Source organism: Scyliorhinus torazame, chromosome 7 (assembly GCF_047496885.1).
Source record: "Scyliorhinus torazame isolate Kashiwa2021f chromosome 7, sScyTor2.1, whole genome shotgun sequence".
Lineage (NCBI taxonomy): Eukaryota > Metazoa > Chordata > Chondrichthyes > Carcharhiniformes > Scyliorhinidae > Scyliorhinus > Scyliorhinus torazame.
This window is the reverse complement of record NC_092713.1, coordinates 44,728,257-44,752,728: the sequence shown is the minus strand read 5'-3', so window position 1 is coordinate 44,752,728 and position 24,472 is coordinate 44,728,257.

The following is a 24,472-nucleotide window of genomic DNA, read 5'->3' as shown; positions in this document are numbered from 1 at the left end:
TTTGGGCACAGTTCTATTTTTGACATGCTATCGAGCCATTTGAAGAAATTAAAACCTAGATATTTCAGTCTGACTTAGGGTCGCCAGTCCTCCTGGATTGGCCTGGGGTCTCTAGAAATTGAAGATCGATCCCCAGGATACTGCTGCTGAAGAAAAATCGTAGCGACGTGAACAAAAGATAGTTTCAAAAAAAAAAAAATGTGAACGTTTCTCTTTACCAGATGTAGAAGTACTGAAAATGGGGGGGTATAAAACGTTTGACTGATAGTCCAATTGGGTAATGAATCTTTTTGCTTTCCGACTAGTGTATGAAGTCAGTAAGTCAGGAGGGTGAATGAGTTGGCTGATTAATGGCTGGATCATGGGGGCACGTCATGTGATAAAACCTCCAGGAATATATTTAATCACAACTGGCAGCTCTCTTTCTATGGACAGCCACCTGGGACTATGTACTGCAGGGTCTGTTCAGAGGCAGCACTTTTAATATTGTCCACAGAGCCATAGAGGCCTACAGCACAGAATAGGCGCTTCAGCCCATCATGTCTATGCCGGTCAAAAACAACCTAGATTCTAATCCCATTATCCAGCACTTGGCCCATAGCCGTGTCTGCCTTGGCATCGCAAATGCACATCTAAATATTTCTTAACTGTTCTGAGGGTCTCTGCCTCCACCAGCCTTTCCGGCAGCGAGTTCCAGACTCCCACCACCCACTGGATCATGGAATCACAGAATCACAGAGAGTACAGTGCAGAAGAGGCCCTCCGGCCTAACGTGACCTGAAAAGGTTTCCCCTCACACCCCCTCTCAACCTCCTGCCCCTTACCTTTAATCTATGTCCCCTGGTCATTGATCACTCCACCAAGAGAAAAGGGTAAGGTTTAGTGGTGGAGAATTCCTGATTTATCCTCAATTTGCCACGTGTTTCTATCAATTCCCTCTCCTGCAGAAAACAAAAAACAAGAATTTAAGTGCCCACAACTGCTCAAAAGGACAGGCATAAATATTATTGTTCATCATCAACAAAAGAAGTCTAAAATTACCAGGCCTGTAAAGTGTTCTTGGATGAGACAGGGAAACCACTGCTAAAAGATGTGAGATCAAGTGGGAATGACACTTTGCCCTGTGGCACTGCAAGGCTCTTAGAAGAGCTGTCGAGAGAAATATTTTTTAAAAATCGTTAAAGGTTTTCAAAGGCAAAGAATGCCAACTCTATCAGACCCATGAGTAACCAAGAACTGGCAGAAGGAGGTCAATAACTTTACGAGGTTAACCGATTAAAGAAAAACCACAATTTTCCAAAAACGAATTAAGTGTGCATCACGTAAAATGACCCTCTCCTCGTTGCGCTGCGATAATGTGTCACTTATAATAATCTTTATCAGTGTCACAAGTAGGCTTACATTAGCAATGCAATGAAGTTACTGTGAAAATCCCCTAGTCGCCACAGTCCAGCGCCTGTTCGGGTACACTGAGGGAGAATTCAGAATGTCAAATTCATTTAACAAGCACATCTTTTGCGACTTGCGGGAGGAAACCGGAGCACCGGAAGGAAACCCACGCAGATACGGGGAGAACGTGCAGACTATGAGCGGGATTCTCCGCGAACCGGCGGGGCGGGCCACTCCAGCGCCGAGGAGTGGCGTGTACCACTCCGGCGCCGGGCTGTCCGAAGGTGCGGAATCCTCCCCACCTTCAGGGCCTAGGCCGGCGCCGGAGTGTTTGGCGCCGCTCCAGCCGGCGTGGAAGGGCTTGGCACCACACCAACTGGCGGCGAAGGGCCTCCGCCAGCTGGCGCGAGTTGGCACATGCGCGAGAGCGCCAGCGTGTGCTGGCGCCATCCTAGCGCATACGGAGGGGGGTTCTTCTCCGCACCGGCCATGGCAGAGATTGACAGCGGCTGGTGCGGAGGGAAAGAGTGCCCCCAAGGCACATGCCCGCCCGCGGATCGGTGGGCCCCGATCGCTGGCCAGGCCACTGTGGGGGCACCCCCCGGGGCCAGATCCCCCCGCGCCCCCCGAGGACTCTGCAGGCCGCCCGTGGAGCCAGGTCCCGCCGGTAAGGACCTGTTGTGATTCACGCCGACGGGAACCGCCGAAAACGGGCGGCCACTCGGCCCATCATGGGCCGGAGAATCGCCGGAGGGGCAGCTATTCCTGCTCCCGCCAAAACCCCGGCGCAAGGAGAATTCGGCAGCCGGCGAGGGCGGGATTCACGCCGCCCCCCGGCGATTCTCCGACCCGACGGGGGTCGGAGAATTCCACCCTATAGGTTTAAGGTACAAGGGGCAAGGTTGAGAGGAGATGTACGAAGCAAGTTTTTTACACGGAGGGTAGTGGGTGCCTGGAACTCGCTGCCGGAGGAGGTGGTGGAAGCAGGGACGATAGTGACGTTTAAGGGCACCTTGAGAAATACAGGGTGCGTCATTCTCCGACCCCCCGCCGGGTCGGAGAATGGCCGTTGGCCGCCGTGAATCCCGCCCCTGCCCCCGCCGAAGTCTCCGAAGGGAGAAAAGTCAGCGGGGCGTTAATGGCGACGCTGCCGCGGAGAATGTCACGGGTCTGCGCAAGGCAGACGATTTTCGGCCTGCCGATATTCTCCCTTCCGGATGGGCCGAAGTCCCGTCGACGTGATGACCGTTCACGTCGACGTCAATCAAACCTCCTTTTCATCGGCGTGACCCGGTGCTCCAGGCTCACGCCGACCAGCGAGGAGGTGAGTGACGGCCTGGGGGGTTGGCTCTGGGCAGGAAATGGCGTGGCCGCAGACTGATTGCGTGAGGAGAGGTGTGTCTCGGCTTGTGTGTGTGTGTGTGCGGCGGGGGGGGGGGGGTGGTTAGAGTAGGCTGGGCTCCGGGGGAGTGCCGGGAGGGGGTCCGTGCCGGGGTGGAGGTTGGGGGGGGGGGTCCGTGCCGGGGTGGAGGTTGGGGGGGGGGGTCCGTGCCGGGGTGGAGGTTGGGGGTTGGGGGGGGGGTCCGTGCTGGGGTGGAGGTTGGGGGTTGGGGTCCGTGCCGGGGTGGAGGTTGGGGGTTGGGGGGGGGTCCGTGCCGGGGTGGAGGTTGGGGGGGGGGGGGTCCGTGCCGGGGTGGAGGTTGGGGGTTGGGGGGGTCTGTGCCGGGGTGAAGGTTGGGGGGGGGGTCCGTGCCGGGGTGGAGGTTGGGGGTTGGGGGGGGGTCCGTGCCGGGGTGGAGGTTGGGGGAGGGGGTCGGTGCCGGGGTGGAGGTTGGGGAGGGGGTCTGTGCCGGAGTGGAGGTTGGGGGGGGGGGTCGTGCCGGGGTGAGGTTGGGGGGGGGGGTCCGTGCCGGGGTGGAGGTTGGGGGGGGGGGTCCGTGCCGGGATGGAGGTTGGGGGGGGGGGGGTCCGTGCCGGGGTGGAGGTTGGGGGTTGGGGTGGGGGGTCCGTGCTGGGGTGGAGGTTGGGGAGGGGGTCCGTGCCGGGGGGGAGGTTGGGGGTTGGGGAGGGGGTCCGTGCCGGGGTGGAGGTTGGGGGGGGGGGGGGTCAGTGCCAGGGTGGAGGTTGGGGGTTGGGGTCCGTGCCGGGGTGGGTGATGGGAGGGCAAATGAGTTGGTCCACCTGGCCAGGTGCCAGCCTCCAACAGTTGGACCCATGCGGTCCATGCCACCTGGCTGGGGGGAGGAGGGGATATGAGCAATGATGACATGTCGTCGTTCCCCTCCCCCCCACCAGGCCGTCATGTTTTCAGACCATCCAGCGATGTTGGCCGCCGTGGTGGCAGCCGCTCATGTCTATGTTGCCCTGGATGAGGAGGAGGAGGAGGAGGAGGAGCGTGCCAGAGAGGCGGCGCAGGCTGCCGCAGAGGGGCAGGCGGCAGCCGCCCAGGCTGGAGGGACACCTGACCGACAGGACGAGGAGGGGGAGGAGGACATCGCGGCCCCACGGCAACGGAGGCACCCGAGGGCGCCCCGTGTGTAACGGCCCCGGCAGTCATACCAGGACCTCACGGACCGGGAATGCAGGAGGAGACTCCGGATGAGCCGGGAAACCGTGGCACACATCTGCCACCTGCTGGCACACCTGTCACCGCGTGGCACTGGCGGGGGACACCCTCTCCCCGTGTCCGTCAAGGTTACGGTGGCCCTGAACTTTTATGCAACGGGGTCATTCCAGGCACCGAGTGGGGACCTGTCCGGCATATCGCAGACATCGGTGCATCGGTGCATCCGGGCAGTGACAGATGCCCTTTATGCCATGGCGCACCGCTACATCCGCTTCCCCGTGGACCGGGCCAGCCAAGATGCCCGGGCCGTGGGCTTCTCTGCCGTTGCCGGGTTCCCCATGGTCCAGGGCGCGATCGATGGGATGCACGTCGCCGTGCGGCCACCTGCAGAGAACAGGGCCGTGTTCACTAATAGGAAGGGGACCTATTCAATGAACGTACAGGTGGTCTGCGACCACCGCATGGTGATCCTGCACGTCTGCGCCCGTCACCCAGGCAGTGTACACGACTCATTTGTGTTGTCGCGGTCATCCATCCCCGGCATGTACGAGGGACGCCATCCCCGGCTGAGGGGCTGGTTGCTGGGCGACAGGGGCTACCCATTGCGATCGTGGCTGATGACGCCTATACGGAGGCCACGCAATGAGGCGGAGAACCGCTACAATGATGCCCATGTAGCGACAAGGGGAGTGATCGAGAGGTGCTTTGGCGTGCTGAAGATGCGTTTCAGGTGCCTGGACCTCTCTGGGGGCGCCGTCCAGTATCGGTCAGATAGGGTCGGCCGCATCATTGTGGTGTGCTGCGTCCTGCACAACATAGCCCAGCAGAGGGGCGATGTGCCGCAGGCAGAGGAGGGCGGAGTGGAGGAGCAGCAGGAAGAGGCCCAGTCCTCCCCAGATGAGGGGGATGGGGGCAATGGTCAGGGCAGACGGGGTAGACACAGGCGGGTGGCTGTCCACCGTTACCGGCTGGCCCAGCGGGCACGGGACAGACTGATAGACGCCCGCTTCACTGACTAGATGGGCGTGGGAATCGGGTAGTATGGCCACAGACCGCACACCATGACAACAGCCGACCACCCACACCCCCCAGCCATCCACCCACCCAGCACCCTCACCCCCCTCCCCAACCCCACACACCCCACCCGCATGCACACCACCCCCCCACCCCCAATTGCCGATCCACCGGCGGCACAACGGGCCGGGCTCACCCAGTTGCGGGTGGACGCGTGTCTATCGCAGGCCATGGAGAATGATGACAACCCGCCTCCGATGAGCTCCTGGCTCTACATCGTTGGACTATGTCTGACCCATGGCCACAGTACCACCATCCACCCGGACCATCCCTGCATGCGGCTGTGACACTGCAGCGCACGGTCCCGTCCTCTGCCTGGGGGATGTTGATGGCGGCCCAGGGGGAAGGGGGCAGACTCACCTGGGGCTGAGGTAAGACCACCTCTCACACACACACTTGCGCTCAACGTACATGACACCCCCGCACACTTTGGACAGAGCACAAAGGCAGCTTCGGTAGGTGTAACATTGACTTTAATAACCAAAGGAGTTCATGCACGTGCCCTAGCCCCTAAAACTCATCTGTGCCCTGCACCCGTGCCAACTTACTCAGTGTCTAATTGTTTGGCCTTACGGGCCCTTTGACTACGTCTACGTGGTTCCCCAGACGGTACAGCAGAACTGGAGGTGGACTCCTGTGATTCCTGCCCTCTGACACTGGATCCCTTTGGCGGCCGTTTCCTGGGGCGTCCTGGCCTAGATGGGCCAGGCTGCGGCCCGGGCGACTGGAATGGCGAGTTGCCAGCCTGTCCTGCCCGTTGCCCACCCGATGCACCTGGGACGGAAGGGGGGGAGTCCGAGGTGTCGCGGTGTACCGGGACCTCCCCTACAGAGGGAGCCGGGATGGACCACACCACCTCCTCCTCCCTCGGGGTGCCCGATGGCCCCCAGGCCTCTACATGGGTGGGGGATGCGAACGGACTGGCCATCCGACCTTCCCCCGACATCTGGCGCTGCCAGTCCTGCAGGCCCGTGCTGGTATCGACAGGGGTCTGCAGGTTTGCAGCCATGGAGCCCAGGGGGTTGTCGAACCCTGTCTGCGACAGTGCGACGCCAGCTCGCACATGGCCACTGGCGCCGATGCCCTCAGCGATGGCCTGCTGAGACTGGGCCATGGCCTGCAGAGACTGGGCCATGGCCTGCAGAGACTGGGCTATGGCCTGCTGAGACTGGGCCATGGCCTGCTGAGACTGGGCCATGGCCTGCTGAGACTGGGCTATGGCGTTGAGCGCCTCTGCCATCTGGCGCTGGCACTGGCTCATGGCCTCCTGTGAGAGGGCAGCCATTTCCTGGGCCACAGACGCCGCCTGCATGGAAGGCCCCAGGCCTCGCAAACCGTTCCCCATGTCTGACACCGTCGCACCCATTGCCTCCACCGCGGACGCCACCCGTGCGGTGTCAGCCTGGGTGGCACGCATGACCGGGACCACTCCCAGCTCCTGGACGCGGGTGGACTCCTCCACCTGCGACCGCAGCCGCCGCAAGCCACCCGTCACCCTCTTCGCTCGTCTCCGTGTCGGTGGTTGCATCGGATCTATGTGTGGGTGTGGTAACTGCAGGAACCCGGGATCCATCTGGGCGGCAGATGTTCGCTTGGCCTGGGCTGCCCTCCGACCGCCCGGTCCCTCTGCTGCTCCTACCTCCACCTGCTGTACCGGGACGGCTGTGTTGTGCGCACCAGTGAGTGTACCAGACGCCTCATCACTAAAGTGCCCAACCGTGGTGAGTGTTTCTGCGATGGTGGAGGGTGTTGGTGACAGCAGTGGCGTTGTGTCGTGCTCTTCGTCCCACTCTGAGTCCATGGCACTTTGGGGTGGGGGTTCGTCTCCACCCATCCACTCTGAGTCACTGTCCGGTATTTCGTCTTCCCGGGTAGGGGTGTCCTGGGTAGTGCTGTCCCGGGTAGTGCTGTCCCGGGTAGTGCTGTCCCGGGTAGTGGTGTCCCGGGTAGGGGTGTCCTGGGTAGTGGTGTCCCGGGTAGGGGTGTCCTGGGTAGTGGTGTCCCGGGTAGGGGTGTCCTGGATAGTGGTGTCCTGGGTAGTAGTGTCCTGGCTCGAATGTGACGGGGGCCTGTGGCTGCCCCCCTCATCGCTGGGTGGTCGCTCCCGCACGTGACGGGGGTATCGTCTCCCTGTTGCTCCAGGTCTCTCCGTCTCCCGTGGTGTGCGAGGGGCATCCTGCGGGCGTCGCATGCTGGAGGGTGCGAGTCTCTCCGTCTCCCGTGGTCTCCGAGGGGCATCCTGCGGGCGTCGCATGCTGGAGGGTGCGGGTCTCTCTGTCTCCCGTGGTCTCCGAGTGGCATCCTGCGGGCGTCGCATGCTGGAGGGTGCGGGTCTCTCCGTCTCCTGTGGTCTCCGAGGGGCATCCTGCGGGCATCGCATGCTGGAGGGTGCGGGTCTCTCCGTCTCCCGTGGTCTCCGAGGGGCATCCTGCGGGCGTCGCATGCTGGAGGGTGCGGGTCTCTCTGTCTCCCGTGGTCTCCAAGTGGCATCCTGCGGGCGTCGCATGCTGGAGGGTGCGGGTCTCTCCGTCTCCCGTGGTCTCCGAGGGGCATCCTGCGGGCGTCGCATGCTGGAGGGTGCGGGTCTCTCCGTCTCCTGTGGTCTCCGAGGGGCATCCTGCGGGCGTCGCATGCTGGAGGGTGCGGGTCTCTCCGTCTCCTGTGGTCTCCGAGGGGCATCCTGCGGGCGGTCTGCATCTGCGGGGATGGGTGCCTGGACGTTTGGTCCTGCGATACACAATGAAGCATGCATGGTTAGACATCAGGCAGTGATCAGGTGATACGGGGGAGGGGGATATAGGGGAGGGGGATATGGGGACGGGCTGTTGGTGGCTCACTTGCTCGTGGGGCCCCGACCTCTGCATCAGCAACCTCCCGGTCCTCAGGTCCGCCTGCCCGTTCCAGGGCCCTTTCCTCGTGTACGGTCAGTGGCCTCTCATCAGCGGGCCCTCCTCCAGTCCTCACATGCTCCCTATTGTTGTGTCCCCGCTTCTCCTGGGGGGGGGGGGGGGGGGTGGTGGCAGGGGTAAAAGGCAACAGTGTTAGGCAGGTATATGAATGCACGCCATCGGTTGCGCGTGCATTGCAGAGGTTAAGGTTAGGGCTGGATTCACTTGGGGATATGGGGGAGGGGGGATATGGGGGAGGGGGGATATGGGGGATATGGGGGAGGGGGGATATGGGGGATATGGGGGATATGGGGAGGGGGGATATGGGGGAGGGGGGGATATGGGGGATATGGGGGAGGGGGGATATGGGGGAGGGGGGAATATGGGGGATATGGGGGAGGGGGGATATGGGGGATATGGGTGAGGGGGGATATGGGGGATATGGGGGAGGGGGGATATGGGGGAGGGGGGATATGGGGGAGGGGGGATATGGGGGATATGGGGGAGGGGGGATATGGGGGATATGGGGGAGGGGGGATATGGGGGAGGGGGGATATGGGGGATATGGGGGAGGGGGGATATGGGGGATATGGGGAGGGGGGATATGGGGGAGGGGGGATATGGGGGATATGGGGGAGGGGGGATATGGGGGAGGGGGGAATATGGGGGATATGGGGGAGGGGGGATATGGGGGAGGGGGGATATGGGGGAGGGGGGATATGGGGGAGGGGGAGGGGGGATATGGGGTATATGGGGGAGGCTCACCCTGCCTGCTCTGACGAGGTTGTTCACCTTCTTGTGGCACTGGGTGCCTGTCCGTGGTGTTAGGGGCACAGCGGTGACGGCCTCTGCCACCTCCCTCCACAGACGCCGGCTGTGGCGTGCGGCAACTCTGCGGCCGTGCCCGGGATACAGGGCGTCCCTCCTCTGCTCCACCGCGTCCAGGAGCGCCTCCACATCGCGTGACTCGAACCTCGGGGCTGAGCGACGGCCAGCCATCAAGTCGGGTGTTGCGGTCGGCTGTTGCGGTCGGGTGGGGGGGAGCTGCGCGGCCTTATGAGCCGTCACGCCGTGCAGCGCGTATGACGCTGCACGGCGTGAACCACTGCGCAAGCGCGGATCCCGTTATGTCGCTGCTAGCCCATTTCGGGCCGCAGACTATCGGCCCATTTTTATGACGTGACACAAGTGGGATTTGCGCCGTTTTTTGCGCCGATCGGCGGACTTTCCGCCGATAATGGAGAATTTCGCCCATGAATAGGATGGGAATAGAGCGATACGGACCCAGGAAGTGCAGAAGATTTTAGTTTAGACGGGCAGCATGGTCGGCAAGGCCTGAAGGGCCGAAGGGCCTGTTCCTGTGCTGTACTTTTCTTTGTTCTTTGTACTCCGCACAGATAGTTACCCACGCCAGGACTCGAACCCAAAACCCTGGAGCTGTGAAGAACTGCGCCACTGTGCCGCCCATTGTGCTACCGTGTCGCCTATTAAGAAAGTGACAAGCTTCATCGTATCCAAGAGAATGTCTACGGCATTTCTAAACCTTGTAATGCAGGCATTCATTCTGCAGAACCTTGTATTGTTACATAAACCTATGGTCACACTTATGAAGGATGTTAACTTGCAGACTTTGCTGCATTCCATAGCAAGGAAGATTGGTTCCCAAATTTTTTTCAGGAAGTGAACTGGCAGCATCATAGAGTGAGCCAGCGAGAGAGCTATGATAAACAATGGCCTCATAAATCCCATGTTGTTTGGGTGGCTGGCGGGGGCCAAGTCAGTTGTCTCCCCTGGGCCGGTGAAGGGGGTGGGTGGGTTTGCGTTATGTGTGATATTGAAGCCACCGTTAAATCCTGTGACTACCCATATCAGCAATGATGGGCCGAGTGGCCTAATTCTGCTCCTATGTCTTATGGTCTTATGGTCTAACAGGGAAAACCACAGCTGCAGCCTGTCTGTCCTACCAAACTCTCACAGGACAGAGCCATGTTTCAGCTCGTCATGAAAGTCCATTTCACCCCCTTTGAGGTTCCAATGGGCTCTGTGGTTTCAATGTTGCAGTCTGCCTTCTTTTCCACCTTTGTTCATTATTGTTGACATTCCATTTCGCACCCCATTGACTGTGAGCAGCCTCTAGCGTGACAGCGGAAGGCTATCTCAAAGCAGGGTTTAGCTTTGTTAGTTGTGATAGCACTTGACGGTCCCTAAACTGTGAAGTGACTCCTTGAAAGGTTAGGTGGCCTCTCTGAGGGGTTGATTAGTGAACTCGATGTCCTGCAACCTTTGATATCTGAAGAGCGTGCCCGTACTCTAGCTGCATCAGCACATTAGAATCAAACGGTGAAGAGCAGGGCTGCACCATCGAGGACCCTCTCGCGGCTAAAGGGTAACTATCCTGATGAATGGATGAAGCTGAGCACGACCTCTCCCTATAGTTTCTGGCAGAGGTCTGGGGTCCAGGGAAATCATTTGCAAACTCAGGGTCGTGACCCGTGGGTGAGTCACAGACAGATGTCGGGAGGGTCGCTGGGCCATCGGCCGCGGCATTCCCGACCGTGGGAAGAAGTGCCCAACAGCTGCGACCGACTTTTAAAATGCTGGCCACGGCCAGCTTTCGGAACGCCAGCCGTCCCGTGCATGTGTGCCCCCTCAGCAGTGCACAGGCCCGGAGCCCAGCGAGGCTGACCGCCTCCTCCTCACGTCAGCGCACTGATCCATGAACAGATTCTTCTAAAAAAAAAATCAATGGAGTCTTTTTTCCAAAAGCGGGGGCAGAGACACGTGCCCCGTACGCTGATGTCACGTTCTCTGGGCACGAGAGATTCCTCCACTTTGTCGCTGCCAGCAGTGATGGTGGGAGCTCCAGTGCCTCTGGTGAACAACCCATTACGAAGAAGCTAAATTCAGGTACACAAAATCTGTTGGGAATTTGAATTCTCCGTCTCCTCGCCGATGCGATTTCGGCGTCGGCGACCGGAGAATCCAGCCCGTGATTTTGGCGTCGGCAATCGTAAAATCCCGCCCTAAGTGTTGACGCCAGCGCAGAATTCGTGGAGTTCTATGACAGCAAAACTGGCGCCGCACCTGGATCTATTCTGCTACTGTTGAGGGGCTAGCACCAGTGCCAAGTGGAATACAATCGATTCCAATGGGAAACGGTGCCAGATTCACCTGTTCCATGATTGACACTCAGGAGGCTGACAAGCTGCAGCCGCATATGCACACTTCACTCCCCACACACACTATCCCAGCCAACAAGATGGCAGCAAGACGCACGCCGTTATGCTTCATTGATGGCGAGCATGAGACCCTCCCGAACACGGTGGAGTAGAGGCAAATTACCCTGTACCCCGGCCAGGGAAGGAGGCTGCCAGCCGCCGACATTCACTGTGCCTGGGCATCGGTGGCGGAGGCGGTGTGCGCCATGAGTAACACCGTCCGGACAGGACAGCAGTGCCGGAGAAAACTGCATGACTGATGGATCTGTATTTTGTTAATATATTTATGTGTCGCCGCACTATATATCAATCTTACAGAACTCGAGACTGAGCTTCTTGGGTGAAGTCAAGTATCGCTTTATTTATGTCAGTTTCAAAGTCTATTGATCAAGTTAAATTTTATACGAATGCAGAATCTAAAACGTTGTTTGTCCAATGAAATTACAGATGGTTGAGTTGAATTCAAGATACAATTCAGTTCAGGGTAATTTCTTCAGATCAAAATGCAGAATACAAAAATGAAACTAAAGGAAATAGCAGTTTGCAAAGCAAAGTAGGAATAGGTTTCAAAGGTTAGGTTAAAGATGAATTCAGAGAAAGAGAGAGAGATGAGAGCTTAAAGATGATTTTGGAGAGAGCAAAAAAAGTTCTCTCTCGGTCTCATAAGGAAATCAAAATCTTTTTCAGGTCTGTCCCCTTTCTGACTATGATTGGGTTAAAATAATTATTATTCATCTAATTGACCAAAATGGCTGTCTATCAAGTTTCAAGAGATAATATGGCATGGGAAAACTTCTCTATGTTTCTATAATATTTTGTGATCGGACCACCTGCTTTCCCACCATATTCTTGAGAACTGGGAGATTTGCCCAGTAATGATAACAATGCAATGTGGATAGTCAGTCTGAATACTGATGACTATCTTATCAGATCTTTCTCATGCTGTCAGCATTTTCTGCTGTCCTGGTTAATATATCTGATTTTTAATAGTATAATGACACTAAATCATTTCTTTCCTTAAACCTTTATTACCTAAAATAAAGTTGGTTTCTATCAACGACCTCCTCAGGATGGTCAGGATAAGTAGGCAGCTGTGTTCCCCCGGCACCAACCCCCGTCCCACACACCCGTAACCCTGCCGCCCCCACCTGGAGGATGGGCAAACCCCCACTCTGTACTACATGTCGGCACCCATACTGGCTGCCATGGCTGGCCACGGCAGCCCACTGAAGCCACCAGCTACCCATCCCCTGGGCTGCATACATCGGACTGTCAAGCACTGTTGTTTTCTGTTTGCTTCCCCCAGGGGAAGGCAGCCGACAACTGCCGGGAGCGGGAGAAGACTGGAGGGGAACCGCCAGACCCCCACCCTCACTCCCCTCCAATGCTTGCTCTAATGATGCGTCCTGTCTTGTGTCTTGCAGGACCTGCCGGAGATGGGGCGGGCCCATCTGGCATCCTCCTCCCCAGCCAGTGCCACAGCTGGAGCCGCCCGTGAGCCGAACAATGGCGCTAAGACCAGTTCGGACGCCAGCCCTCCACTCGAGACCCAGGACACCCCGGAGCTCAAGTCCAGGGATGACACTGACTTCCCATCACAGCTGTCTCCAACACTCTCCACTATCCCAGAGGCACCCACCTTGGTTTGGAACTTTAGTGAAGAGGCTCCTGGTGCGCACCACACAGCTGACCCAGCGTAGCAGGTGGAGGTAGGAACACCCGAGGGGACTGACGGTCGGAGGGTGGGCCGACCCCAGGGACCAGCCGCCATCCAGACGGGTTTCGGGCTTCTAGAATGGACGGTCACATCGATTGTGGAAATGCAATCGCAGAGCCAGGGACTACATGAGGGGTTGTCAGCGAGCATCCAGGACCTGCAGGTGCAATTGGAGGACTCGAACCTCCATGCAACAGCAGGAGGTGGTGCCGACCATGCATGCCACCCAGGCCAACACCGCACGGGTGGCATCTGTGGTGGAGGCGTTGGGGAGGGATGGTTTTGGATATGGATCAGCATATCCAAGGCCTGGGCATTCTATGCAGACGCTGGCCGAGGCCTAGGACAGGGTTGCCGTCTCACAGGCAACCATGTGCCAGAGCCACCTGGAAATTGCAGCGGCGCTCCTGAGCATGGCCCAGTCACAGCAGGCCATGGCTGGGAATGTCAGCGGCATTGCCCAGCTGCTGACCGGCGTTGAGCAGACACAGGTGGAGGTGGCCCAGTCCCAGAGGGAGCTGGCCCAGTCACTGGCTGATGTGACACAAAACTAGAAAGTGGTGGCACTGTGAATGGGTGATGTGGCACAGTCCCAAATGGAGATGGTCCACTCCCTGTGCGCCATGGCCACGATCATGCAGACCCTGGCCGAGGCCAGAGTGAGCCTCCAGCACTGGCGTTCATTCTTCTCCTCCAGCACGTCACCCCTCTGCTGCGCGATGTAGTGTACGATGCAGCAGGCTGCCAAGATGCGGGCGACTGTAATGGGCCAGGGTTTAGAGAACCCCAAAGTGTATCATGGAGTTCACCTGACCCACAACTTTTAATAGATTGTGGTATGGGGAGCACACGGCCCACTCTACAGGTGTGGGACAGCAGAAATGGACAAGTATTTTTTAAAGCAAAACAATGTTTATTCTATGAACTCAAGTTAACCTTTTTACAACAAACAATGAATATCTTAGCAACCATGAATTCAAAGATAACCCTCAAAGAATACAACACTAAGTAATCCGTATGCTGTCCTTTTAACATCCAAACGACTTAACAACCTTTAAACAGAAGCCCATCAGAGTTTACATTCAATACTGAAAACATTTACATTTCTGAATTCACCAAATGATCAAGAGATAGTCCTTCATGGCAGCGAGCTCAACAATACAGCTGCTTTGGCTGACTTCAGCTGCAACACACTGAAAAACGAAACCAAAAAGACAGACACACCCAAGCTTTTCTCAAAGTGAAACTAAAAAAACAGAGCCAGAGCTCAGCTCCACCCACACTCTGACATCACTGCAGTAACATGAGCAGCCAAACATTTCTTAAAGCGACATTCTCATGACAGCGACCCTCAGTCCCCTCCAGAGCGGCCCAGGTACCTAAACTGCACCTTCAAGAGGCCGAAGCACCACTCGATCGCACCCCTGGTCGCTGTATGGGCTTTGTTGTAGCGGGTCTCCGCATTAGTGACGGAGAATTGTGATTTGACGCCAAATCGGCGTGCGCTGCGATCTTAGTGTCAGAATCTATTCTCCGCCCAATCGCGTTTCGCGATTTCGGCATCAGCCAACAGAGAAACCCACTCCATGTGTTATATGCAGGGAAGTGCTGGCAAATGAAAGACTGAGGGGGCGATTCTCCGACCCTCCGCCCTGGAATCGCGCCTGGCGCGGGGGGGGTGGAGGATAGCCGTTCACGCCGGAAATCCGGCACGACGCCGCTTCCGCGATTCTCCGCGGACCCGCCAGTTGCGCGCGTGCGGACGATGCGGCGCTGGTCGGGGGCCGTTGGAACAGGCCCCCAATGGCGATTCTCCACGGTTGACCAGCAGAACTTATGCCGGCGTGGTTTCCATCTGGTACCGTCCGGCGGGAGCTCGGACCTGCTGCCGCTGTCCGGCACACTCGTAGGTGCTACAGTAGGCGCTGCCCTGGGTGGGCTGCCTTGTGGGTGGCAGCTGGGAAAAAGAGAATCCCAACAAACAGAAAATTCCAGCCTTAGTCACTTTTTGGGAGAATTGAGCTGTGTATCTTTCTTCACTTTATGTAACTCCTTGCACTGTAAATTACAGATGAAGTCTCTATTATTCCTTCACATGTTGCTGCTAAAGAACATGGAACGCAACCAGCATTTCAGAACAGACAGGAATGGATCGGGATCCTGCTGACATTGGGACAAAATATGGGTTTCAACCCTGCACAAAGTCGGGGAATGTGACTGGACCCAGTTTTTGTAGATTTGAGCAATTTATGGCCAGAGTGCTCATAAGCCACTCCATGAAGAATGGTGGGCAGGTTCTGGGTGCTGATGGGCCAAGAGGAAGATCTCGGACAATGAAGAAGCCTGACGGTGAAGCACTTTCTTAGCAATTTTAAATTTATCAAAGTCATCATGCCCTTACAATTCAGATCGCAGTTTGCCCCCTCTCCCCGCCATGCTCCCGGTCTGTCATTGGGAAGTGAATTTTTTGCAAACCCAACCTGGCCTTCTGGTGAAGAGTTGAGATTCTGGACCAAGCTGGGGATCTGTGTTTCCGGCTGGTGGTGGGGAAAATGTGCACCTGCCCCGCTTTCTGTTCCACCCCCATCCCGCAATAGAATTCCTGCACACCACCTCACTCAGCAGATCCATCATAAGCACTTGGCCAGTGACATCCACCCTGAGGCGTGTTAGAGAGTGGGCCAGTGTGAGGTGCACAGGGTGACACTTAAAGCACAAATGTTTATGGCGTATGGTGAGTAAAGCTGGAAAATCAGCAGCCCCTTGGCTGGAGAAATTCAGGAATGCTGCTGGCAAAACATCAAGGATTGGTGGAAGCTGCTTCAACCAGACCGTACATTGTGCTGCAGTTAGCGACATATGCAGGACACTGGGAGATGGCCGTACTACTCCACACTTTATTTTGAGACATACGGCAGCTTTATGAACATCTGCACAGAATCTCCCTTGCCAATTAAAAAGACAGTCTGTGCTTCTTCCGTCAAAATTCAGACTGCTGCTAAAGAGGTCTGAGCTTGGCCCAGTGCTGGCTGAATTTAGGAGAAACCAATTTAGTAAAATAGACATCAAGTGAGTGGCAGGTTCTTTATTTTAATTTGAAAAGGGTCTAAACACCTGTTTCAGATGTGGACCCCTGGACATCTCTGTTGAAACCTATAACAAAATTGGATGCGGCACATAGCTGGTTTAAAATCTACCTATATATGCCATCTGCCTGAAGCACCCATTTACACCAGTATAAAAGGCACAGCATTATTTAATTCTTCAATCCGGAAGGAAATTGAAGTGAATGGCAGCCTCATTGCAGGTAATGCATAAGAGTGGTGGGTGCGTGGAATGCACTGTCAGTGGAGGTGGTGGAGTCAGAGTCATTAGGGACATTTAGGCGACTCTTGCACAGGCACATGGACAGCAGTAAATTGAAGGGCTGTAGGTTAGGTTGATCTTACAGTAGGATAAATGGTCGGCACGACATTGTGGGCCGAAGGACCTGTACTGTTCTGTACTGTTCTATGCTCTAACACAAGAACCAGGGCAGGCGAAGGGAATTCAGCGCCTCGAGCCCACTCCTCCATTGAATACAATCGGCCTCAACTCCACTTTCCTGCCCGTTCTCCATGACCCTTCAACTCATTACTGATCAAAGATCTGTCTATCTGCTCCTTAATTTTATTCAATGTCCACCGCACTCTGGGGTCATGAATTCCAAAGATTCACGAACCTGTGAGGGAAGTAGGGCGCGATTTAACCAAAAGGTTTTGAGTGTGGTAGCGAGCGGGAACTGCCGCAAGCTTCCCGACGCTCATCCCGGCGAACTCGGCACCGCTATAAAATGTTAATTGGTCCACTTAACAACGCCCCGTAGGCCTCTCGCTGCAAATCGTGGTCTCGGCGGCTAATATGCCGGGATCGTGCTCGCCAGTCCAGTGCCAACAAGAGGAGAGCAGCACTTACACCGATCCTGCACAGCCAACCCCCCTCAGCCTGCAGCCATGCTGCCGAGACAAACAGTCGCATGATTCGGCAACGCCCACCTGGGCAGCCTGCCAGAAGCGGTAGAGGTCAGACGGGATGCCCTGTTCCCCCAAGGGTCAGGGAGGGTCAGCCACAGGGCAGCCACTGCCGCCTGGGAGTGGCAGCGGCAGCCATCAAGGGGAGAGTGAACAGGTGTGTTTGCACCGGTACCCGAACCCCCCCGTACTCCCCAACTCCCCTCCATATGCCCCACCCCCCCATGGCGGGGGGGGGGCTCCCCAGCCCCCTCCCCAACCTCCAAGTGCCCCACCTCTCTGAGTAACCACACATGCGGCTAACGATGCCCCCTCTGTGACCCCGCAGGAGAAGTTGGCCCACAACCGACGGGAGGGGGCCCAGCGGGGTGCCGGACATCAAAGTCCTCACCCACTTTGAGAAATGGGCCCTGGAGGCCACGGGGGTGGCCGAGGACCAAGCAGTGACCACCATAGAGGTCGGCGCACAGCGCAGACGTGAGGGTCCACTGGCCCCCACTCAGATGACCTGTCAAATGTGAGCCATATAGACTGACCCATTCCTCCCACTAAACACATGTCAATTCTCCCGCAGGACCTGCAGCCGGCGGCGCCGGATCACCCGGGGTGCCTTCCCCCACCTCCCAAGAGAACATCTTGGAGGAGAGCGCCAAGGATGCCACTATAATAGTCGCGGCACAGCTATCATCCCCACCCTCCACCAGCACAGAGACACACACGTCAGTGGGTGACATTAGTGGAGAGGCTTCCGGGCCACATTCTGGTGAGCACCACAAATGCACATCAGGTGGAGGCAGTAACGCCCAGGTGGGTCACCCAGGCAATCGGAGGTCTGCTAGATCTCGGGACCCAGCTGGGTCCCAGTCAGATGCTGAGCCTCTAGACCAGGTTTACTCAGAGCTGATGCAGACGTTAGGGTGTGGCTGGCACATTCAGAGGGAGATGTCAGCAACCCTCCAGCAGGCCCATAGCAGATTGGAGGAGTTCCAGAGGTTACGGGCGCTGGAGATAGCACCGGTGATGTGTGGCACCGAGGCCAAAGCGTTAGGGTGGCGGCCGGAGTGAAGTGCCACCAGGAGCGTGAGTTGAGGTGTCCAAGGCATGGCTCAGTCGGTGACGGCCATGGCTGAGCATCTCAACAGCATGTCTCAGCAGCTGGGGGATGTCACCCAGTACCAGGTGGGCCTTGATGAGGCGTTGCAGAGAGTGTCCCAGTCTCCTCAGGTGGGCATAACTGAGGCACCGCAGAGCATGTCACGGAACTGGGGGATGTGCCCCAGTCGCAGGTGGGCCTTGCTGGGAAACTCCAGAGCATGCCCCGGTCTCTGAGGAGCATCGGCGAGGGTGTCGACACCATGCTGCAGACATTGGAGAGTCGCCAAGTTTGGCAGAGTGAGATGATGCCGGGGCAGCCGGGGTTTGATCCAATTGCCCCTTCGTCCGGATGTAAACCTCAGGACCCTATGCGCACTGACCCGGAGGAGAGGGCGCTGGGTGTAAACATTGAGCCATCTGATTGAGTGTCGACAGCGGCCACCAACTCCCCGAATACCCCCCCTGTCAACGGCGCATCTCGCAGTCAGTACCCGGTACAGTGCGGCACATCAGGGCATGTATCACCGGAAAGTGCGTTGGGGCCCTAGCTCCCAGAGGTCACCCGCCAGGGGCATTGAAGGATGTGGTAAGCAACAGGCTGCCTCCACCTCTGCTGTCCATGCTGGGGACACACATAGGCGCAGCGGTAGAGCAGTGAAGGTTAAGAACATCGAGAATTACTGAGACGGCACATGTGGGTCGGGGTTGGGGATAAGAGGGGAGAGTGCAATGGGGGAAAGGTGGGGAGAGAGGCCCTTCCCCACACCCCAGGCACACGTGCAGGCAATGGGTGTGAGCGAAAACTCAGCGGACAGGCAGGAGTCAGCCTATGGCATAGATTGAGGAGCACCAGCTATCAGCGGATTATCATCACCCTCAGCCCTCCACAGTGACCCACTGACAGCATCACACAGTCCCATCACCCTGGAGTGATGTTACACACACCTTGGGAGGTTGGAATAGGGTGGGGTGAGGTGGAAAAGGGCACCCGTGACATCACGGATGCACTTGTGGGCTGTAGCTTGTGCGATTCCACACAGATCCCCACTCGATCCCTGGAATGATCCTGAGGCATAGAAGTTCAGGGCTGCGGTGACCTTGACAGCCATTGGAGTGGATATCCTCCTTCTCCATGTGGTGCCAACTCCGCAAGGACATGGTACAGAAGCGGCACCATTCCCTCATTGAGGCAGAGTCTCCTGCGGCACATGTTGAGGGCGATTCTCCGATATGGAGGCCTGTTCGCACCGTCGTGAACGCTGTCGTGTTTCACGACGGCACGAACAGGGCCCAGGCACGACCCAGGGGCCAGCTCGGTGCTGGAGCAGTTCATGCCGCACCAGTGTCTATACGCGGCGCCAAGTGGGCGCCGTGCCAACCCGCGCAGGCGCAGTTGGGCCGCGCCATCCTGCACATGCGTGGGGAACGTCTTACGCGCGCCGGCCCCTCACCAACATGGGGCCGGTGTTCTGGGGCCGCGCGCGGAAGGAGGTAGGCCTGGGGGGGTTAGAGGCCGGCCCGCCGATCGGTGGGCCCCGATCGCCGGCCAGACCCGATCGGAGGCCACCCCGGTGAAGGAGCCCCCCTCCCTCCCCCACAGGCCGCCCCCCCCAGCATTCCCGCAGAGTTCCTGCCGGCAGCGACCAGGGGTGGACGGCACCGGCAGGAACGTTTCGTGTCGTGGTGGCCGCTTGTCCCATCCGGGCCGGGGAATCGCCGCTCGCCGGTTCTCCGAGCGGCCCGGTGCGGATCGCGCGTCGCTGGTTTCCGGGGGGTGGGAGAATCGCGTGCGGGGGGCGGGGCGGCGGGGCGGCGTGGCACGATTCGTGCGGCGCCCCGGCGATTCTCCCACCCGGCGTGGGGGGGGGGGGGAATAGCGCCCCCAGTCTGTCATCTGTTCGAAAGACCAGCGATGCCTGTTCACCTAGGGCCATTGCAGGCCTCCCCCTCTGGATCCATCCCTGGCCTGATGGGTGGCCGGGTCCTCAGGCTGTGGGGCGGGGCCTTGCACATGGGCTGCTGCCTCGAGTCTCTGTGGAAGCTGCTGCCACTGCCATCTCCGGCATTGGGCCTCCTGACCTGCTAGCAGCACCACTAAGGCAAATTCTGCAGGGTCCAAGATATCGTCCATCCCATGCAATATCTGTAAGGGTTTGCTGAGGCTAACAACCAGTGGAGTCCCCCATCCCGAGACCCTCCATAATCGGCGGTTAGATTGGTGCCCGGCACGGGTTTTCATTTTTGGCCTCTCCTGCGATTTAACAGCTTTGTCGCGTTCTCGCTTCAGTGAAACGCGGCCATTAAATCACGCCCATAAATTCTCCTCATCTCTGTTTTAAATCTGCTACCCCTTATCCTAAAATTCATGCAAAGTCATTATTAGTCACAACAAAAAGCAGAGTGTCAGCCCCACCATTAAGATTGAAATAAGCTTTCAAGTGATGTTCCCATTGCTGATGCATAGTTCCTGATCCTCTTTGGTCTCCTAGCAACTCTGGATACTATTTCAAATGGGTGAGAAAGAAACCAGTGCAAATTAGTGTGAAGTATTAGAAAATGGGCATATTACATGTGATAATTTACAGACAGTTGAAAAATGGACAGTCATTTTCTATGTCCCCATGCGCCTGTCGAAATTATAATACAATGAGTTGGATGGTTGGTAGTTATCTGGTATAAAGGACATCGATTCAATTTTCCAATTGTGCAACCTAGTTTATTCTTGTTAATCGAATGTCTGAAAATCCAGACCCCAGCATAAGATGGAAATGATGCTGGTTTCATTACAAGAAAAATGTATTTGACATTAAAATAAATAATTATGCCTCTCAAACTGTGGCTAATTAAATATTCCAACTTGGGCTGTCATTTGACTTGGTGAAGGTCTCCAAAATGGTGGGTGTGGGGAACTGACTGATATTGCTCCCTACACTTTCAAAAGAATTTTGATAAGACAACTCATAAACGGGGATTCGGGGATATGGTGTACGGGCCGGAGAGTGGAGCTGAGTCCACAAAGATCAGCCATGATCTCATTAAATGGCGGAGCAGGCTCGAGGGGCCAGATGGCCTACTCCTGCTCCTAGTTCTTATAAACGGCTTCTCCACAAGGTTGAAGCCGACTGCAGGTTTTTCACAATCTACAATTCTGGACTGAGATGTAGTTTTAAGGTGGTCGTAGATAGACTTGGATCTGATTGGAGAGCAGCTGGAAGTGATGCGCTGTCGGGACCAGTGTCAGAAAGAATGCTATTTATTATTTTCATTAATCATCTGGTTGTAGTGTTGCAGGAATGATCTGCAAGTGTGCAGATGATACTAAGATGGTAAGGACGTGAGGAAGGAGCAGTGCTCCGAAAGCTAGTGATTTGAAACAAACCTGTTGGACTTTAACCTGGATGTCCCGGAGGACTGGAGAATAGCCAATGTTGTTCCTCTGTTTAAGAAGGGTAGCAAGGATAATCCCGGGAACTACAGGCCGGTGAGCCTTACTTCAGTGGTAGGGAAATTACTGGAGAGAATTCTTCGAGACAGGATCTACTCCCATTTGGAAGCAAATGGACGTATTAGTGAGAGGCAGCACGGTTTTGTGAAGGGGAGGTCGTGTCTCACTAACTTGATAGAGTTTTTCGAGGAGGTCACTAAGATGATTGATGCAGGTAGGGCAGTGGATGTTGTCTATATGGACTTCAGTAAGGCCTTTGACAAGGTCCCTCATGGTAGACTAGTACAAAAGGTGAAGTCACACGGGATCAGGGGTGAGCTGGCAAGGTGGATACAGAACTGGCTAGGCCATAGAAGGCAGAGAGTAGCAATGGAGGGATGCTTTTCTAATTGGAGGGCTGTGACCAGTGGTGTTCCACAGGGATCAGTGCTGGGACCTTTGCTCTTTGTAGTATATATAAATGATTTGGAGGAAAATGTAACTGGTCTGATTAGTAAGTTTGCAGACGACACAAAGGTTGGTGGAATTGCGGATAGCGATGAGGACTGTCGGAGGATACAGCAGAATTTAGATTGTCTGGAGACTTGGGCGGAGAGATGGCAGATGGAGTTTAATCCAGACAAATGTGAGGTAATGCATTTTGGAAGGTCTAATGCAGGTAGGGAATATACAGTGAATGGTAGAACCCTCAAGAGTATTGAAAGTCAAAGAGATCTAGGAGTACAGGTACACAGGTCATTGAAAGGGGCAACACAGGTGGAGAAGGTAGTCAAGAAGGCATACGGCATGCTTGCCTTCATTGGCCGGGGCATTGAGTATAAGAATTGGCAAGTCATGTTGCAGCTGTATAGAACCTTAGTTAGGCCACACTTGGAGTATAGTGTTCAATTCTGGTCGCCACACTACCAGAAGGATGTGGAGGCTTTAGAGAGGGTGCAGAAGAGATTTACCAGAATGTTGCCTGGTATGGAGGGCATTAGCTATGAGGAGCGGTTGAATAAACTCGGTTTGTTCTCACTGGAACGAAGGAGGTTGAGGGGAGACCTGATAGAGGTATACAAAATTATGAGGGACATAGACAGAGTGGATTGTCAGACGCTTTTCTCCAGGGTAGAGGGGTCAATTACTAGGGGGCATAGGTTTAAGGTGAGAGGGGCAAGGTTTAGAGTAGATGTACGAGGCAAGTTTTTTACGCAGAGGGTAGTGGGTGCCTGGAACTTGCTACCGGAGGAGGTGGTGGAAGCAGGGACGATAGGGACATTTAAGGGGCATCTTGACAAATACATGAATAGGATGGGAATAGAACGATACGGACCCAGGAAGTGTAGAAGATTGTAGTTTAGTCGGGCAGCATGGTCGGCACGGGCTTGGAGGGCCGAAGGGCCTGTTCCTGTGCTGTACATTTCTTTGTTCTTTGTTCTTTGTTCTCTTTGTTTGTTGGTGTTGTAAGACTTCTTACTGTGCTCACCCCAGTCCAATGCCGGCATCTCCACATCATGTAAGGACTAGGAGTGTAGATGTTCCTTGATGCCTACAAGCATGGGTGTTGTATTTTATGCAAGGTGGGACGTACCAGGGGTTGAATTTAGTGGAGGTGATGGGGGTCTTACCCATTAGCTGGAGAAATCTTTTCTCCCAGAGGGTCATGAGTCTCTTGAACTCTCTTCCACAAAGTGCAGTGGAAGGAGCACCTTTGAATATTTTTAAGGCCAAGATAGATAGGTTCTTGATTAACAAGGGGTGAAAGGTTATCTGGGGTAGGCAAGAATGGGGTGTTACAACCGGCCTGAATACTATTGGCTGGGGACTACGTTTTATAGAGCCTAATCAACTAAATAGAAGGACACAAATTAACTGGTGGACAAATTCAAAGAGGACGCTCCCAAAGAACAAACAAAACACAACCCAAAAGGAATAAAGAGGAATCTTAAAATCCGTCAAACCAAAATGTGAAAATCCCGGTGTGGTAGTCACTACTGTTGTATTATATTGTATATACTGCACTGCATACAAGGGTATTACGGTACTACAGGTACGGGGGTAGATCCCTGCCTGCTGGCTCCGCCCAGTAGGCGGAGTATAAATGTGTGTGCTCTCCGAACTGCAGCTATTTCGGCAGCAGCTGTAGGAGGCCACACATCTCTGTGTAATAAAGCCTCGATTACTCTCTACTCTCGTCTCGTCGTAATTAATAGTGCATCACCGGGTTGATACAGCAGTCCAACTCCTGCGGTGGCCACCAAGTACCGGAAGGCCTCGAGTGTGCCCGTGAGCAGTGCATGCTCCCTCTCCAGGGACATCCGGCCGCGAATAAAGCCGCGGAAGAGGGGCAGACAGTCCGGTCGGATGACCCCCTCGGCCGCCTGTTGCCTGGACCTGTTTATGGCAAGTTTCTCCAGACCCAGGAGCAGGTTCACGAGGAGGTCCTCCGCCTTCCCCGCACCCCTCTGCACCGGATGCCCGTAGATCAGGAGTGTGGGGCTGAAGTGCAAACAAAACTTCAACAACAACGCTGCTAAGAAACCAAAAAGGAAGTGAAACAAGGACATTAAATATAGACATTGCTCATGGACTCCACCAGGCCACAAAAGTGACAAGGCACTTGGGTGTCCGTGAACCGGTGTAGACAATGATTGCACGGCACTGCCACGTGCATCACCCTCCATCCCAGGTCCCCACATTTTATGGTGAGGACACCTCTGTAGAGGGACCTCCAGCAGGGACCTCCATCTCCCATGAGCACATGATTAATGTCTTCTCATGAGAATTTAAGGAAATGCAGCTTTCAAATTCTTTTCTGCAGTTCAATCTCCAGACGTAGCCCGAGATTATCAGGCTACCTCCAGAAGAAAAAGCAGATCAAATAATTTAAAACATTACTTTTTAAAAATGACCTTTTCCTCATAGGTAGGGGAGGCAGTGGGCGGGGTGTGTTACGTGACTGTATCCAGTGGGGGATCGGCGGTGAGATTGGGTTGATCTTGTCATGATATCCAGATCAGCATATCATGGTGCAATCATACACACACTGATGGATAGGCAGTTGGACCAACCAGCACACACATAACAT